General features: G+C 41.5%; 1 pseudogene; it reads left to right on the top strand.

Moving 5' to 3' along the window:
• The window catches only part of LOC108633341, a 166,320-nt pseudogene that overhangs the window by 72,627 nt on the left and 74,888 nt on the right, over positions 1-18,805 (top strand).

Below are 18,805 nucleotides of genomic sequence, written 5' to 3'. Positions count from 1 at the left end.
ATCTCCTCCAACTTTATTATTCAAAAGGTGTTTATATACCCTAAATTTTACAGAATGGAAGATACAGAGTCAAGCAGGGGCAGCAGTCCTGACCCTTTCTGTATATCTTTTTGTATACAAAATGTCTCAGATGATTTACATTATCTTCTGGCCCAGAGGCTTGCTAACACTTTTTGGCTCTCTTTCTTAATGAATGTTAATCTCGTTTCCCCGAAGTGTTTTTCTTTAATCTGTATCTCCTTAACCACTAAAGTTACATCTCTACAGAACAAAGGTGCAGTGGTTTATAACAAAGAAGGTACTTAACTCAAAGATCTAATGTTGCTAATACCAGGTCTACTACTTGTTTTTCTATATACCAACTATATCTAAAAATAAAGGATATGAAAATTTGGCAGCAAGTATTGGCTCAACAAATGAAACCTTTAATCAGTCCTATTCTAATGATTTTGACCCCTCGGAAGCCCCTACATTCCTAGGATGTTTTAAGCTTCCTGTGCCTCCTTTGGTCAGAAGGCCTCAAACAATCACATGCGCAGCTGTTTGAGTCCTGCAGGCAGGCTAGAAAGCCATCAGAGGGGTTTTTGGATTGAAACACCCTTTCAAATGCAGAAGATTAAAGCCTTGCAATGACTTTTTCCAGGCAGGCATATTCTTATTTTTTGGGGTACATGCTCAGGAAATACCAGGGGGAAAACCTGAGATCTGACTCGACCTTGCCCATCAGATCTCTGCTGCATGACCTTATCATGGGTGGGATTCCTCACGCTGGCTCCCGGCAATTTTCCCTGATAGCTCAGTTGGTAAACAGTCTGTCTGCAATGCAGGAGACCCCTGTTTGATTCCTGGGTCAGGAAGATCCCCTGGAGAAGGGATAGGCTACCTACTCCAGTATTCTTGGGTTTCCCTTGTGGCTCAGCTGGTAAAGAATCTGCCTGCAATGCGGGGCACCTGGGTTCGATGCCTGGTTTGGGAAGATCCCCTGGAAAAGGGAAAGGCTACCCACTCCAGTATTCTGGCCTGGAGAATTCCATGGATTGTATAGACCATGGGGTCACAAAGAGTCAGACACGACTGAGAAACTTTCACTTTCCAGTTATGATTGTTGTTGCTTTTGTAGATTCTTGAGTCTTGGATCATTTTCTTCTGTTTCTATTTTTATTCTAATGTAGGCATCAAGGAAGCATCAAGGTTCTAAATTTTCTTTTAAGCATCACTTTATTTTTAAGCCACCAATTTTGCTAGTATATAATTTCTTTAGTATTTTATTACCATAAAATATTTCTTTTTCTCTGAATGTATTCTTTGTCTTATAGTCTGACTTTGTATGATATTAATATAGATACTGTATACAGCCTTCTCTGATTTGTGTTTGCATAGTATATAATTTTTTATCTTTTTAATGTTTCTGTGTTTATATTCAAGCACATATATATTTATAGACAGTATATTGTTTTGTCTTATCTGGTCTGATCATCTAGTTTTTTATTTGGAGTACTTAAATTATTTATACATAATGTAATTATTAATATAATTGGGTTTAAGTGTCCTTGCCTGCTATTTGTTATATCTTTGTTCCTATTTTAATCTTTGAGTATATTATTTTATCTTAAAACTCTATTGGCTTATTAATCATATCAGATTTTTAGGTGATAATAATGTTGAGTTATTTTTTTTAATTTAAAATAATTTTTATTTATTTTTGGCGGTGCTGGGTCTTCATTGATGCATAGGTTTTTCTCTAGTTGAGGAGATCAGAGGCTCCTCTCTAGTTGCAGGCATGAGGTTCTCATTGCGGTGGCCTCTCTTGCTGTGGAGCACAGGCTCCATGGTGCTCAAGCTTCAGTAGTTGTGGCCCCCGGGCTCTAGAGCACAGGCTCACTAATTGTGGTGCACGGGCTTAGTTGCTCCGTGGTATGTGGGATTTTCCTAGACCTGGGATTGAAACCGCGTCTCCTGCATTGGCAGATGGATTGTTCACCGCTGAACCACTGGGGAAGCCCACGTTGAATCACTAATCTTTAATTACATTCCACCTTGAAATGGTGTTATGTCACAACATGCAATGTCAGTCACTGTAGTTTTCTTCCACTTTGGCCATTGGTGCTATCACTGCCACACATTCTACTTATAAATTTATTATGAATCTTATAGTTGCTAATATTTTTGCCTTAAATCTTCTAACAGAGAATCAACATTTAGCAGAGACTCTATACCTTTGAGTGGATCCCTGTTTTCATCGGCTGTCATCTCCTTTTAGCTTGAAGAACTTTCTGAGGCAGATTTGTGTAGTTGTGTCTCGTGGCCTCCAATTCTATCATTTTTTCATTTACCTGAAGTCACCTTAATTTTCATTCAGTTTTGAAAAGTATTTTCATAGCTGATTCAATTCTAGGGTAACAAATGCCCAACCCCAATACTTTAAATATGTTTTTATATTGTCATCTGACTTCCGCTGCCTCCAATAAAAAGTCAGTAAATAATACTTATCCTTTTGTTTTGCTGTATATAATGTGTCAAATTTCCCTGGCTGCTCTTAAGATACTTTTGTTTGTTTGTTTACCACTGAATTTCAGTATTTACATTGTCAGGTTTTCTGAGAATGATTTCATTATTTTGTTTGGGGTTTGTTTATCTTTTTGAATCAGTGGATTTATAGTTTTGAATAAATTTGGAAAAATTTCATTTATCTTTTCTTGATATTTTTCTGCACAGCCCTTATTCTGAATCTCCAAATACACATATTTTATATATTTTTACATTATCCTACATGCCACTGTGTTTCCATTCATATTTCTCTGCCTTTTTACTCTCTTTGGTTCAGTTTAGATAGTCTCTACTGCTGTGTTTTACTTCCCAGTTCTTTTATTCTGCAATGTCTGGTCTCTTGTGTAATTAATCCAAATAATTGTTCATTCCAATACTATATTTTGTCAGTTTTAGAAGTCTCATTGTTATGCCCAGAGTCTGAGTCCCGAAAACTGAGAGAATAAGACGTCCACAGCAATGCAAAAGCATAAAGGGGTTTATTACCAGCTCGAGCCAGGACCCATGTTTCATCCAGCACAGTGGAATCAGACAAAGGCCCCGAGCTCTGAATCACATATACTTTTATACAGACGGTTCTTTGTTTCTGTAACAGCATAGCTGATTAGTTAAACCATAAGCCCGCGCAGGACTTTTAAACCTCGCATCCCTATCCAGATTGGCTCAGGTCTGGCGTGGGCGGGGGTCTACGGGGATTTTTTCTGATTGGTCGAGCTACACTGCCTGTGGGAATTCCCAGAGCCTCAGCTTTTCTCAGGCCTACCCTGCCCCTTAGAGCCTGTCCTGGCTTCAGTTTGGTCCTAACATTCCCCCCTGTCTTTTATCCTTGAGAGGAATCTTCCTCTCCATTCTGAGACACTGCCTGATATTAGAATGAGTAGGAGTATAATGAGCGGTCCAGGTAGGGTAGAAATTAGTGTTGTTAACCATAGGGACTGTTGGAACCAGGACTCAAATTAATTGAGACTTCTTTTTCTCTCTTTTTTTTTGATTTAGCCCCTTTTTTTTTTTATCTTGGCCAGGGACTCCGTGATTACCCCTGAGTGATTTATATAAAAACAACATGTTTCTCCTAACACAGCACATAGGCCCCCTGAGAGACTTCATACTCAAGATATTTTTTGGGAATTGGGGTGGAGGTCTCTTTCTTCTGTGATTTCTTCCTGCTGTGCATGGGCGTAGGCCTGCCTAGCAGAGCAGAAGTCTCTCTACCTGATCTAAGTTGGGGGTTTTTCACATCTGAAACCAGCTTTTACACTTGTAGTTGCAGCAATTTAGTTGGCCCCTCTCAGAGATGAAATAGACAAGGAGCAAACAAGAGACCTAACAGGATGGTCATCTCTGGTCCCTGGAAACAGAAGGCAACATTTGGGCTGAGGGTTACAGGGTTTGTGACCCCTTCTGATTGGTTGGTGGTGAGGCAACAGAGCAGTGCTCCAAGAATCTTGTGTTCAGTCTGAAGTCACCATCTTCTACCTGGGTGGGGGCTCAAAGACATTGCTATGCATATTTCTTTGAGTAGGAACCAGGACTCTGTCTGGAGGCTGTACCAACCTTTGACAGTTTTTGTTTTTGTATCCCCTCCCTTCCCTGATTAGCAATTGTTTGAATCTATGCTGTGGAATTCAGGGAAGGCCAAGGAGGCTGAACAAAGTCTATATCCTACAGATAAGAAATGGAGAACACAGAGCAGATCTGTACTCCAGAGCCCCACAGAGTCTCGCTCAGTTTTAATTTTAGTGAACTAGGCAACAATGACTATGATAACTTCCTGTCAAAATGGGGCATAGGACTGCCCCAGCTTGAAACACTACAAGCTCTAATCTGAAAGTACACCCATAGCATCATCTAGTTATTTTCCAGGATATCTGAACCATAGCTACTCTATTTTGACTTTTAATTGTTAACTATTTTTTAATATCCAAAGCAGATTTTACCGTTAATGACAGTGTTTTTCTAGATATGAGAAGATGCAAGAATTGGGACTCAAAATCTTTTCCTGAAAAGATCTAACTATCTGATGGCCTATTTTGCCAGTTTTTTTCCAGAGCACAGAATGCCTCATTTCTGATTTTTACCCTGAACTCCTTTCAGGGGCATTGAAAGTCAGCAGTTGCAGCGGCCATGATTTAATCTTTGTAGATGCAGATGGCGAGTGTCAGTCTTCAGTTGGCAGAGCCCCTTTTTGCTCATAAACTTGACCATGATTATGAGGGAGGCACGTCATGACCATTTTATCCCGCGGTGCTGAGAGTGTCCATTTTCAGGTAAACAGGCCACTGAATGTGCTGTTACTGGACTAGGCCATGAAACAGTATCTAAAATTCTCTGGACCACTTGTCTTACTAGCTTTTTGGTCCAGGAAAATATTCCCTCTTGTTGCTTCTTGCCATATCTAGAGTTACACTGTTACCATCATTGATCTCCTATGGGATTATATATTATTCTATTAGAGGCCTCATACACACATTTGACAGTGTAAGAAACAGCAATTTTGTAAGACAGGGGAAATACAAATAACATAGCCAGCAGTAAAGTCACAAGTAAGACTTATGTTAAGAACTTCCATTAGATGTAGCCCAGTATATCTTCAGGTTATCTGACTTAGTCTGCCCTGTAGAATCTTTATCTTCCAGGGAAATTATATATTGGCACCATCTATAAGGAACATAGCCCAATTATTATTATTATTTTTTTTTAGTGTCACTAGACTGATTATCTTTAGTGTGATTTAATTTTTTAAGTAAATTTTTTCAGGGCCAACCAGTTAAAGTCTGGTAATAGAATTATTTACCAAGATAACCCAGAACTAGACACAGGTTATTGGCCACAAACCCAACAATTGGATTGATTTTGAAACTAGCATAGGATCAGGCCTATGATAGAAAAGCATTCGGCTTATATGTAAAGGTCTAAGAAGTCAAGAAAACATAAATGATCATACAAATCAGGTCCCGCATCTTGATGTCGGACATCTCTGATGTCGTTGTCTTCTCATCCTGGTGTAGTGTAGTTTCTCCTGATAAAAAAAAAGTCCTTCCATCCATGTTGGAGACAGTCCCTTAAATTATGTCTTTTTCCAGTCTTGGTTGCAGGTCATGAGGCATCTGATCTTCATCCAAAGATAGATTATTGAGATAAGCTTCAGAAACAAACTTAGGGTGTTCTTCAAGAATTCAATTAAATTTTATATCAACATCTCATAACAGCAAAGAACTATCTAAGAGATGAGTCTTACTAGATGCAGACCTCCATTAACAAACTGGTATTTAACATTTTGAAATATCTCTTTTTTTTCCCTTAAAGTTACCCTTATTTTTATTAAATATAACCAAATTAAGGCTAGTTTGTTTGCAAAATAGGTCTGTTCTCACTGATCTTGGTCTGATGATTTTTATAACCATAATTGATTATAGGCTTTTTATTTTGCCGAAACATTTATAGAGTCTCAGACTGAACTTTTAAAATAAAACAGGGCTGGGAAACTCACACCAAAGGCTTATCACAGATTTTGCCTAACAAATCTAGGTGAATTTTTTCCTTTTTAAGGTCTCAAAAATTTTTTGAGATTTTTGTATCCGTGAGATAAACTTCCTAACTCATTTGATAAACTTACTGGGAACCTAAGAACTTCCAATTTTTGGAGGAGTCAGGTAGAAAATATAATTGTTTTGTTTATAATGTTTAATTTTACCAAAGTATTGTCATAATTAGTTTGAGAGGAAGATTTTCCCTACTCCCTGAAAACATAAGATTTAACCCCATAATTTTTCAGATAGAAACCATAAAAGTTATAAGCATATTCACTGGTTCATTCAGTCCTTTTGCTAACTTTTGTGAAGTCATCAGGTTTTTCATTAAAATACCAGGACATAACAGAATGTTAAAAACTCCATATAATTTTTAGGATATCTGTATTAGTAATTTTACCCTACATTATAATATGAGCAGATGTATTACTCATTTGATAATCTTTTTAATGTAATTTAACCAACCGAATAAGCACAGTTTAATATCTCTCTTTGGGATGCTTCAGGGGCCCTCCGAAGCACCCCAAAGTTAGCTAGAAGCCAAAAGTGCTTCATAGAATAATTTAGGAAGTTTTGTCAACAAATATCAGAAAGGTTTTCAGCACTCAGTCAGATGGGACTATAGGTCACTGTGAAACAGTAGCTATTCACTCAGCCAAAGTAACAATATGGGATTTCAGAGGCGAATACAGAACAGACCATTTAAGAAGCAAATGAACTTAAATCTATTGTCAAATGCAGTTCAACATCTGAAGAAAGTGTGTCCTTTTAACAGAGAGAAAAGCCAAATTCAAGTTTTTGCGCCAGCTTATTTTTAGTCATTAACAGTCCCAAATTTCTTTAGCTTCTTTGTAAGAGGAAACTAATGTTCAGTAATAAATGTTTCAAAATTTTACTCTATTTGGAAATGAGCTAGCTAGTCAGTGAACTTCCATCACTTAGTTTAGCACAATCCCAATTCAAGTTACCCCAATTTGGACAGACTATTTCAGACAGACATTCCTAAAGCATAATTATTCTTAATAAAGTCTATCTAAAAGCTCATATCTCATTTACATTTTTTTGAAGTTTTTTTACTTGAGGTAATTTTTTTGTTGACAAACTTGTAACAGATATAATATTTAACATATTAAACCTAAGTACAATGAAAATATTTTTTAACGTTAAGTACTCTAAGACATGTCTATATTAAATAGGTCAACAAACAAACATTAATATCAGGTATTTAACATTGAATATTTCCCAGTTTACATGAACCTGGAATTTTTTGTTTAATTTAGAATTACTTGATTTGTAAGCGCTTACATTTTTTAAGCCAAATGAATAGATCTCACATACAAATTAACCTCAAAAATATTATCCAGAGACAGAGACATACCAAGACATATTTAGACAGACACAGTGCAAGATTTAGCTTTAAGTCCTTTTTTTTTTCTTCTCAGTGTCAGGAGTTAGAGATAGTCTAGATAAGTGTTCTTAAGATCCCTGGTCTCAAGGCACAGGGAAAAAAAATCAAGTTCTAACAAATGGCGGCAGGTCTAAACCAATGGTGGCCAGACAAAGCAAAATGGCCATCAAAAATCTTCAGGTCACAGAGTTAAAACACACACATATAAACCCAGCAGTCTTCATCAAAGTGAAGGTGAAGTCGCTCAGTCGTATCAGACTGTTTGCGACCTGTGGACTGTAGCCCACCAAGCCTTTCTGTAACATCAAAGATTTCAAGGGAGGAAAGGAAGCCAGGTTGAAAGAGAAGGGGGAGGAGGTGGGAGAGGGGGCAAAAGGGGTGGCCTTACAGACGTCTCCTGCCACCTACAGATACCCAGGCCTTACGGGACTTTTCCCTGGGCTTCCAGAAAAGGGAGGACTGGAACTCGGCCCTACCAGAAATCAGAACCAGAATTTGAGTTTTCTGCCAAGAGGAGGTGATCAGTCTCCAATCCTCAGCTCAGGCTGAGGGCCCTTCGACCAGATTTCTGTGTCTAGGACCAGGGGACTAGAAAAACAGGGAAGGATAGGAAGGGTTAAGGAGAGGAGACAGAGAGAGAAGGGGAGAGAGATCAATAAAGTTTCTTGTTTCTTACCGGTCGGGGCACTCTGGCCAGTTGTCCGCGTCAGGAAGAGACCAGGGACAAAATGGTCCCAGTTGTGGCTGCTGGGTCTCGTCCATTGGCAGGCAAGCCGACCCCTGAGTACCCCAAGTGGTCAGGATGTCAGTCTCGGCGAAGAAGAATCCCACCAGAGTCACCATCTGTTGCAGGAAGAGGGACCCCTTCCAGGGCCCAAAACTGGGCTGTTGCCTAACACTTGGAAATGAATTGTCCGAGGAGACATATGTGCTGACAAAGCAAGAGATTTTATTGGGAAAGGGCACCTGGGTGGAGAGCAGCAGGGTAAGGAAACCCAGGAGAACTGCTCTGCCACGTGGCTCACAATGTACAGGCCGTGTCTCCTTTAAACCTTTCCCGAACTCTTCCGGTTGGTGGAGGCTTATTAGTTCCGTATTCCTAATCAGGATCTCTTGTCATAAAACAACTCATGCAAATGGTTACAATGGTGCCTGGCCAGGGTAGGGTGGTTTCAATCAGTGTGCTTCCCCTAACAATTCCCCCTGCAAAATGGGGCATATAGCGGCGCCGTTGGTTCAGGCTCCTTGAGATTTTTTTTTTTTTTTTTCTTACATGTGTTGCCAACACCTGAGGGGTAGAAAATCCCTGTTGAGGCAAAAAGGTTTTACCCAAGGAGGGGGCTTGGTCAGGATGTCTGATCCGCGGTCGGAAGACGATATCTCGGACTCGGTGTACAGTTCCCAAGTCAAAGGTGCCTTCTGAGGGCCAGCCTTCATGGAACGTCGGCCATTCTGTGCTGCAAAAATTTATTAATTTGTTCTTCTTCACCAGCACTGATAGATTCTGTGCTCTAGACTTAAAATCAGAAAAATGGTCAGTCATAAGGGACAATGGAGTGGAAGTCTCTTGCCCCATGATTACAGGATAGAACACAGGGGACAAGACGAACACAGAGAGCAGTGACAATGCCGGCACACACCAAGATGCGATGAACAGAGGAGAGACAAACCTCGGCCAAGGACACAGTACTAGGTCTTCCTGGGCCCCCTGAACCCTCCTATCCCTCTAGGTTATCTTACCAACAAGGCGTTCACAGAGCCAGCCGCTTTCCCAGCACGTTGCCAGGCCTCGGCCTTACGCCGGCTAAGACAACTAATTCACCCCTGATTAAGCCTGACAAGAGCTCTCTTCTCACCAGAGCCAGCTGCCTTCCAGCGCGTAAGCTGGGCCTCAGTCTTACACTGGCTCACCAAACTTAACACCGGTGTTCAGATAGCTTTCCTCCAAGTGAGGAAACCCCTTCTACCGGGAGAGTGTTATTCTTCCCAGTTAAAGGGATCCCCGATGAGCCCCCAAATGTTATGCCCAGAGTCCTAGTCCCCAAAACTGAGAGAAGACGTCCACAGCAATGCAAACGCATAAAGGGGTTTATTACTAGCTTGAGCCAAGACCTATGTTTCATCCAGCACAGTGGAATCAGACAAAGGCCCTGAGCTCTGAATCACATATTCTTTTATACAGATGGTTCTTTGTTTCTGTAACAGCATAGCTGACTGGTTAAACCTTACACACGCGCTTGGGACTTTTAAACCTCGCATCCCTATCCAGATTGGCTCAGGTCTGGTGTGGGCCGGGGGTCTACGGGGATTTTTTCTGATTGGTCGAGCTACACTGCCTGTGGGAATTCCCAGAGCCTCAGCTTTTCTCAGGCCTAGCCTGCCCCTTAGAGCCTGTCCTGGCTTCAGTTTGGTCCTAACATCATTTGTTTATTTTTCCTAGTTTTCCTCCCTGTTTATTTTTATTCTTCATTAAGCATATTGATATTAGTGGTTTAAAGAACTCTTCAGCCAATTCAATCATTTCTGTAATTTCTGAAGCTGACTTAAATGATTATTTTTAAAAAATGTGTTATGGGTTCCATTTTTCCCCTTTGGAAATTCTAATAATTTTTTGGTTGGATGTTGGGCATCACTAAGCAGTCCTTTACCAGTAAGAACTTTAGAAATAAATAATCGGAACACATCTAAAAGTCAGGGAATTGTACTTGATGAATCAAGTAAGGCTTTTTTCATTGGGTTATCTTCATTCTGTTCAAAATGTGTTCCTCTGATGACCAAATGATGAACTTTGATTTTGGTTTCTCTCCTTTAGTTTTAAAACTTCCTTGATCCCACCTTGCTGCCATATGCCCCACCTACACCCTACTTCTACAGCAGTAGCTATCCTTTCTGATTTTCTTTTCCATTCATCTGTGTCTTTTAAAACTGTGTTTGCTTGTCTGAGTGGGAGAAATGAAAAAGGATAGCAGCTTAAGCGGTAGATGGGAGGAGCAGAGGGTGATGTAATATGCTAACAACCTATTCAACAAGTGTTTCCCACAAATATTTACATATTTTGTCCATATTGAGGCTTTTTTAACTTGGAACTCTCCAAAGTATGGCTTGTTTGCTTACTTCCTCCTCCTCCTTCTTCCTTTTAGAATTGTAAAACATTCAACATGCCATCTTCTTTTAAAATTGTAAAACATCCATGAAAGAAATTAAAGACATTATTATCAATGGAAAGTCATTCTGTGCTTCTGTCCTGGAAGAAGTAATATTGTTAAAATGCCTGTGCTTGTCAAAGTGATCTACAAATTTAATGCAATTCCCATCTAAATCCCAAGGGCATTCTTAATAAAAATAGAGAAAACAATCTTAAAATAGGAGTGTGTGGTTTAATTTTTATATATTCATGAATTTCCTGTTTCCTTATCACTATTAAGTTTTAGTTCTGTTCCATTATGGTCATGAAAGAAGCTTGGAATTATTTTAATATTTTTGAATTTGTTAAGATTTTTTTGTAACCTAGCCTGGAGAATATTCCATTTGTGCTTGAGAAGAATGCATATTTTCCTGTGGTTAGAATTAGTACAATGATAGTATTAAAATCAATTAGCATTTTCTGTGAGTCCTGTTTCAGAAGAAAAACCTTTAATAGGAGATAATCTGGAAACTCAGCTGTCTGGTAAGCTCCCGCTGAGAACACACACTCTACCAGATTCTTTGATAAATCCTAGGATTTCAAGAGAGCTGGCTGGGACTCTCTCTGTCTGACTCTGAGTTTTCTTAACTCATCTTCTTTCCCACTGAGGTCACTGAATAAATTCAGGGAATTTTTGCCATTGGGAAGACAAGATGTCATAAATATGAATTAGTGATAGCGTCTATATTCCTCCTCTGGAGCCATCACCCATCTACAGTTTGGCATCCCCTCATGGATCCAGCCTCAGGACTTTCACTCACCTAAGCCACTTGAGGACTAGTTCCTTGGAGAGAAAACTGATCAGAATATTCGCCCCAAAAGTTCCATGAAAGCTTTCTAAGCTTGTCTGGATGCTAGGTCTCTCATCTCATAGCCCACTTCCCTCTGGGTGGGTTCTGTTCTGCATATTTCTACTTTCAAGTGCCTGCATATTATACATTATCCTTGGATCTGTAGGTCCTAGGCTGCAAAATGAGAAATTCACTTCTCCAAACAATGCTAAAAGATGTGTTTCCAGTATTCAGCCATTCCAATGATCTGAATTGCACTCTGTAGTTTCTAGGCTCCTAGACCAAGGAATTCAGATTTCTAACCAGTCTCAAGGTTCTTGGGATTCTGCCATTCTAAACTGACTTTGTAATCCTCCTGGATTACGCTTTAGAAACCTGCTCAAGAAAATTCAGTTATGACACTGTCAAAGGCTCTACATGCTCCACTTCTAAAAAGAAAAAACTTTCACTCCACTGCCTGTAATGTGCAGTTTCCAGTTGCCAAGTCAGTACCATGAACACTGACTGGTTTTGTTGTTGTTTCCTCTTAGGATTTGTGCGTCTGGCTGGAGGGGATGGACCCTGCTCAGGGCGAGTAGAAGTGTATTCTGGAGAAGCCTGGATCCCAGTGTCTGATGGAAACTTCACACTCCCCACTGCCCAGGTCATCTGTGCAGAGCTGGGGTGCGGCAAGGCTGTGTCTGTCCAGGGACATGAGCTCTTCAGAGAGTCCAGGGCTCGGGTCTGGGCTGAAGAGTTCAGATGTGAGGGGGAGGAGCCTGAGCTCCGGGTTTGCCCCAGAGTGCCCTGTCCAGGGGGCACTTGTCACCACAGTGGAGCTGCTGAAGTTGTCTGTTCAGGTGAGATGCAGGTCAGGCCTTTCACCTCTGTGAACACCCTGCTCAGGTGAGAAAGTCATGTGATTTTGCTGAAACTCTGTCTTCTTCTACCAGCATACTCAGAAGTCCGGCTTATGACAAATGGCTCCTCTCAGTGTGAGGGGCAGGTGGAGATGAACATTTCTGGACGATGGAGAGCACTCTGTGCCTCCCACTGGAGTCTAGCCAATGCCAATGTTGTCTGTCGTCAGCTCGGCTGTGGAGTCGCCATCTCCACTCCCAGAGGACCACACTTGGTGGAAGGAGGTGATCAGATCCTAACAGCCCGATTTCGCTGCTCTGGGGCTGAGTCCTTCCTGTGGAGTTGTCCTGTGACTGCCCTGGGTGGTCCTGACTGTTCCCATGGCAACACGGCCTCTGTGATCTGCTCAGGTAAGAGAAAGGGAAGGGCTACTGGTACTCAGGATGCTCCTGGAGTGAAATGTCCCCAAGAGCAGAAAGTGAGGGAAAACGGACTTCAAAGTCAGATATTTTGTGGTGAAATATGGATCTTCTCATTGTTCCTTCATTTTTCAGGCCAGGGCAAGAAGTGTGAAGGGGAATAATATATTTTTAAGCTACATTGTTGCTTACATGTAATCATAGAGAACAATGTATAAGCAGTAAGTATAGACCTCAGTATGAACCCCAGCCCAGAGCAGCAAAGAGAATGTCCCCAGCACCACAGTCACTGTCGTCCCCTCTCCTCAACAGGGAAAAGTGCTTTCCTAACTTCTACTGACGTAGAGAGTTTTATCAATGTTTGAACTTTCTATAAAATGATGCCGTGTGTTGCATCTTTTGTGTCAAATTTCTTAGACTCAAAATTATGTTTGCGATTCACTCATGATGTTGTATATTGTAGCACTTTATTTTTTTTTCGTTACTGTAGAGTATGGCTTTGAATGATCACATGGCCATGTACTGATCACTTCTACAGACAGTATAAATCTGAGTTGTTTCCAGTTCTTGACTATTACAAATATGATACTACAACTTACCATGACAATGTCTTTGGATGCAAATATGTGTTACTTACTTTCCCAGTTTAACCCTTGGTCTTTATTTTCTTTTTCTTAATGAAATGTTGTCCTTTGATGAACTCATTTCTTAATCTTATGGAAACATAACTTGCCAACTTTTCCCTGTACATTTAATGCTTCTTATAGCTTTTAACAAAGAATTTTTGCCTACTCCAAGATCATAAAAACATTCTCCAAGAATATCTTATGGAAATTGTATTATTTTTCTCTTGCATATAATTGTGCATTCCTTCTGGGGTTGATATCGGTGTATGATAAGGGTCAGGTTTCATATGGACATCCAACTGACTCAATCTTTTTCTGAAAAGACTCTTTTCCCCACTTCAGTGCCTCCTTCGTCATAAGCAGAAGGGCAAGTATGTCTGCCCTTTTTAAGACTCTCTATTCTGTTCCATGTTATCGTTTGTCTATCCTTGCACCAATACTCCATTTTCTTAATTATAACTTTGTCGTCGTTGTTGTTCAATCGCTAAGTCATGTCTGACTCTTTGTGACCCCATGAACTATAGCTCACCAGGCTTCCGTGTCCATCACTATCTCCCAAAGTTTCAAACTTTGTGAAAGTGTGAAAGTGAAATCACTCAGTCGTATCTGATTCTTTGTGACCCCATGGACTGTAGCCTACCAGGCTCCTCTTTCCATGAGGTTGTCCAGGCAAGAATACTGGAGTGGGTTGCCATTTCCTTCTCCAGGGGATCTTCCGACCCAGGGATTGAACCCGGGTCTCCTGCATTGGAGTCAGATGCTTTAACCTCTGAGCCACCAAGGAAGCCCTTTGTAGTAGGTCTTAATAATTTTAATTTCAAGAGTTACTTTATATTAACTCCTCTAACTTTGTTGCTTTTCTTACCAACTGTGATGGTCATTCTTGGTTGCTTGTATTTTGTATGAATTTAGAAATCAGCTTGTTATTTTCACCAAAAGAAAAGCTTAAGGGTATTTTCATTGAGATTAGACTTGAAAATTTGAGAGTAGACATAGAAATTTCAGGATGATTGACACTGACAATGTTGAGTTTTCCAAATCATTGACATAATACATCCCTCCATTCAGTTAGATCTTGAATTTCTCTCAGAGATTTTGCCCATCTTCTACTAGGACTTCTCCTAGGTATTTTATTTTTGATGTTATGAGTATTTTTGTGAAAGTGTCCTGGCAATGAATTCTCTTTGAGTTGTTTTCATCTTTTAATTTTTTAAATTTTGATGTCATTTGAGACATTAAAATGTTGGGAAAGTAATATAAAAATTCCCTTATGACCTTTATTTAGGTTTCTAAACGTTAATATCAATATTTTGCTTTAATCTCTGTGTATGCGTGAGTGTCTTTCCTTCTCGATTCCCCTTCTGCCCCATTTCTTCCTGAATATGTAAAATATTTCTGAATTAAGCTGAAGAAATGATGTTCCTTTACCCTTAGAACACTTCTGGGAATTTCCTTACAGATCCAGAGTTCAGTTAAGTCTTTAAATGACTTCAGCTCCAGGTGACATCTAATTGCAGCACTGAAACACCCGACTGAAAGACTGCCAAACTGAGTCTTTTTCTGATTAATGACTCAAAATCATAAGCAAAATGAGGTATATATTCTTTTCCTTCAGCTAAAAGTTTTGTCTTTTCATATTGATCAAATTGCTAACATCTGTTGAATCACAGAAAAAACAAGAGAGTTCCAGAAAAACATCGACTTCTGCTTTATTGACTATGCCAAACCTTTGACTATGTGGATCATAAAAAACTGTGGAAAATTCTTAGAGATGGGAATACCAGACCACCTGACCTGCCTCCTGTATGCAGATCTAGAAGCAACAGTTAGAACTGGACATGGAAATACTGACTGGTTCCAAATAGGGAAAGGAGTATGTCAAGGCTGTATGTTGTCAGTCTGCTTGTTTAACTTATATGCAGAGTACATCATGTGAACTGCTGGGCTGGATGAAGCGCAAGCTGGCATCAAGATTTCCGGGAAAAATATCAATAACCTCAGATATGCTGATGCCACCACCTTTATGGCAGAAAGCAAAGAGGAGCTGAAGAGCCTCTTGATGAACGTGAAAGAGTAGAGTGAAAAAGCTGACTTAAAACTCAACGTTCAAAAAACAAAGATCAAGGCATTCAGTCCCATCACTTCATGGCATATAGATGGGAAACAATGGAAGCAGTGACAGATGTTATCTTCTTGGGCTCCAAAATCACTGTAGATGGTGACTGCAGCCATGAAATTAAAAGATATCTGCTCCTTGGAAGAAAAGCTATGACAAACCTAGACAGCGCATTGAAAAGCAGAGACATTACTTTTCTGACAAATGTCCATTTAGTCAAATCTATGGCTTTTCCAATAGTCACGTATGGATGTAAGAGTTGGACCATAAAGAAGGCTGAGTGCCGAAGAATTGATGCTTTTGAACTGCGGTGTTGGAGAAGACTGTTCAGTGTCCCCTGTACTGCAAGGAGATCCAACCAGTGGATTCTGATGAAAATCAGTAATGAATATTCATTGGAAGGACTGATTCTGAAGCTGAAGCTCCAATACTTTGGCCACCTGATGAGAAGAACTGACTTGGAAAAGACCCTGATGCTGTAAGATTGAGGGTGGGAGAAGAAAGAGATGACAGAGGATGAGATGGTTGGATGGCATCACCGACTTGATGGAGATGAGTTTGAGCAAGCTCTGGGAATCGGTGATGGACAGGGAAGCCTGGTGAGCTGCAGTAAATGGACATAAAGAGTTGGACCTGACTGGGTGACTGAACTGAACTGGGCTAAATTTTTGGGGAAAATCTTCTATACAACAATGCAACCAGAACTCAGACTGAAAGGAGATCCAACCAGTCCTTCCTAAAGGAGATCAGTCCTGGGTGTTCATTGGAAGGACTGATGAAGCTGAAACTCCAATACTTTGGTCAGCTGATGCAAAGAGCTGACTCATTTGAAAAGACCCTGATGCTAGGAATGATTAAGGGCAGGAGAAGAAGGGGAGGACAGAGGATGAGATGGTTGGATGGTATCAGTGACTCGATGGACATGGGTTTGGGTGGACTCAGGGAGTTGGTGATGACAGGGAGGCCTTGCATGCTGCGGTTCATTGGGTCCCAAAGAGTCAGACACGACTGAGCACCAGAACTGAAGTAAACTGAACACAGCTTTCATCTTAGGTTCCATCACTAGGTCATTATTAATTCAGTTTTGACTAATTCAGTTTCCTGTTCTTCAACCCGTCCAGACTTCTGATCATTATTTTTCAGGAAACCAGACCCAGGTGCTGCCCCAGTGCAACGACTCCCTGTCTCAACCTGCAGGCTCTGTGGCCTCAGAGGAGAGCGCCCCCTACTGCTCAGGTGAGGGTCCCACAGGACAGAAGACCCTTTTCATTCCCCAGGTCAATGCCCCATTGCCCCATTTCTCTCTCTTCAGACAGCAGGCAGCTCCGCCTGGTGGACGGGGGCGGTCCCTGCGCCGGGAGAGTGGAGATCCTTGACCAGGGCTCCTGGGGCACCATCTGTGATGACGGCTGGGACCTGGACGATGCCCGCGTGGTGTGCAGGCAGCTGGGCTGTGGAGAAGCCCTCAATGCCACGGGGTCTGCTCACTTCGGGGCAGGATCAGGGCCCATCTGGCTGGACGACCTGAACTGCACAGGAAAGGAGTCCCACGTGTGGAGGTGCCCTTCCTGGGGTTGGGGGCGGCATGACTGCGGACACAAGCAGGACGCGGGGGTCATCTGCTCAGGTCTGCGCTGCACACTGTCCACATTCTGGGGCAGGGGTGGGGCCCTGGAGGACGGGGGTCTGAGCCCTGAGGGAGAGATGCTGAAAGGAGCAGAGATGGAGGCTTCCTCCCATGGAGCCTGTCTTTCCAGCAGACGTAAAACGAGGTGCTTTCACTTCCTCCCGCAGCAGCTGAGGATCTGATTCTTTCTTCTCAGCAGTGTTTCCTGGCAGAACCGTTTTTTACAGTTTTTCTTGAAAGCAGGGCTCTCTCTCCAGTTACATACAAAAAATTAAAACCCACGGTATTAGTTTCCGTTTGCTTCAGTAAGAATCTACCAATTAGTGGTTTAAGACAACATATATTTATTTCCTTACACTTCTGTAGCTTAGATGTCCAGCAGGGATCTCACTGGACTGGGATCAAGGCTTCAGCAGGGCTGCATCACTTCTGTGGCTCTGGGGGAGAATCTATTTCTTGTCTTTTCAATCTTCTAGATTAAAAAAAAAAGTCACACAGTCGCGTCTGACTCTTTGCAATCCCATGGACTGTTTCCTGCCCTGCCCCTCTGTCCATGGAATTCTCAAGCTTCTAGAAACCGCCTACATCCCTTGGTTCACAGCCCCCTTCATCCATTATCAGACCAGCAATGCTGCAGGCCTCCAAATATTATCCAGAGTCACATCTCTCTCTCCAGGCAGAGCTAAGAAACATATTCCATGTTTAAGGATAGTGCATCTAATGATGTGCTTAGGCTGGGCACACATTTTAAATACAATATGCTAGCTTAATCTCACCATCCCAATGTCCTTATCTTAATCACACCTGTAAATCCCTTTTGTCAGGTATTGTAAGATATTCACAGGTTGCAGAGATTGGGATATGGACATATTGGGGTTAATTATTTTGTCTATCTCCCTAATATCCACATCACATCCCTTAACATACTCTTCAAAGATTTTGTTAGGAAGCAGAATTTAGCTGCCCCTCCCTGACTAGTGCCCACAGTTTGGTCTTCCTCTCAGTTCATATCCACTACACCATTGTGGTAGAAATAGAAGGACAGATACAAATGGACAAAGTCAGTTAAAAGGGAGGTGATGTCAGTCTTGTCATCTAGTGGGTATCTGTTAAGCAAGGTCAGAGATGAATGTTCACCATTTCCAGAAGAAAGGAAAACCTAGAGCGTACAGTAAAGTTTTACTGTGTCCTGTATCCTCCCCTTTCAACCTTAGAGTTCCTGGCCCTCAGGATGGTGAGCGAGGACCAGCCGTGTGCTGGGTGGCTGGAAGTTTTCTACAACGGGACCTGGGGCAGTGTCTGCCGCAGCCCCATGGAAGACATCACTGTGTCTGTGATCTGCAGACAGCTTGGCTGTGGGGACAGTGGAACCCTCAACTCTTCTCTTGGTCTCAGGGAAGGTTCTAGACCCCAGTGGTTGGATGGAATCCGCTGTCGGAAAACTGACACCTCTCTCTGGCAGTGTCCTTCTGACCCTTGGAATTACTCTTCATGCTCTCCAAAGGAGGAAGCCTATATCTCGTGTGCAGGTGACTTACTGTCTGTTTCTGTATGTCTGTCCCAACCCTGTAGGATGCAGTGAGATTTAGTGTTTTAAAATCTAAGTGATGAGTCTAATTTGGGTCCACAAAATGACATTAAGTGAAAATGTTAGTCTCTCAGTTGTGTCCAACTCTTTGTGTCTGCATGGACTATAGTCTGCCAGGCTCCTCTGTCC

Source organism: Capra hircus, chromosome 5 (assembly GCF_001704415.2).
Source record: "Capra hircus breed San Clemente chromosome 5, ASM170441v1, whole genome shotgun sequence".
Classification (NCBI taxonomy): Eukaryota; Metazoa; Chordata; class Mammalia; order Artiodactyla; family Bovidae; genus Capra; species Capra hircus.
This window is presented reverse-complemented; position numbering and strand designations above follow the sequence as displayed.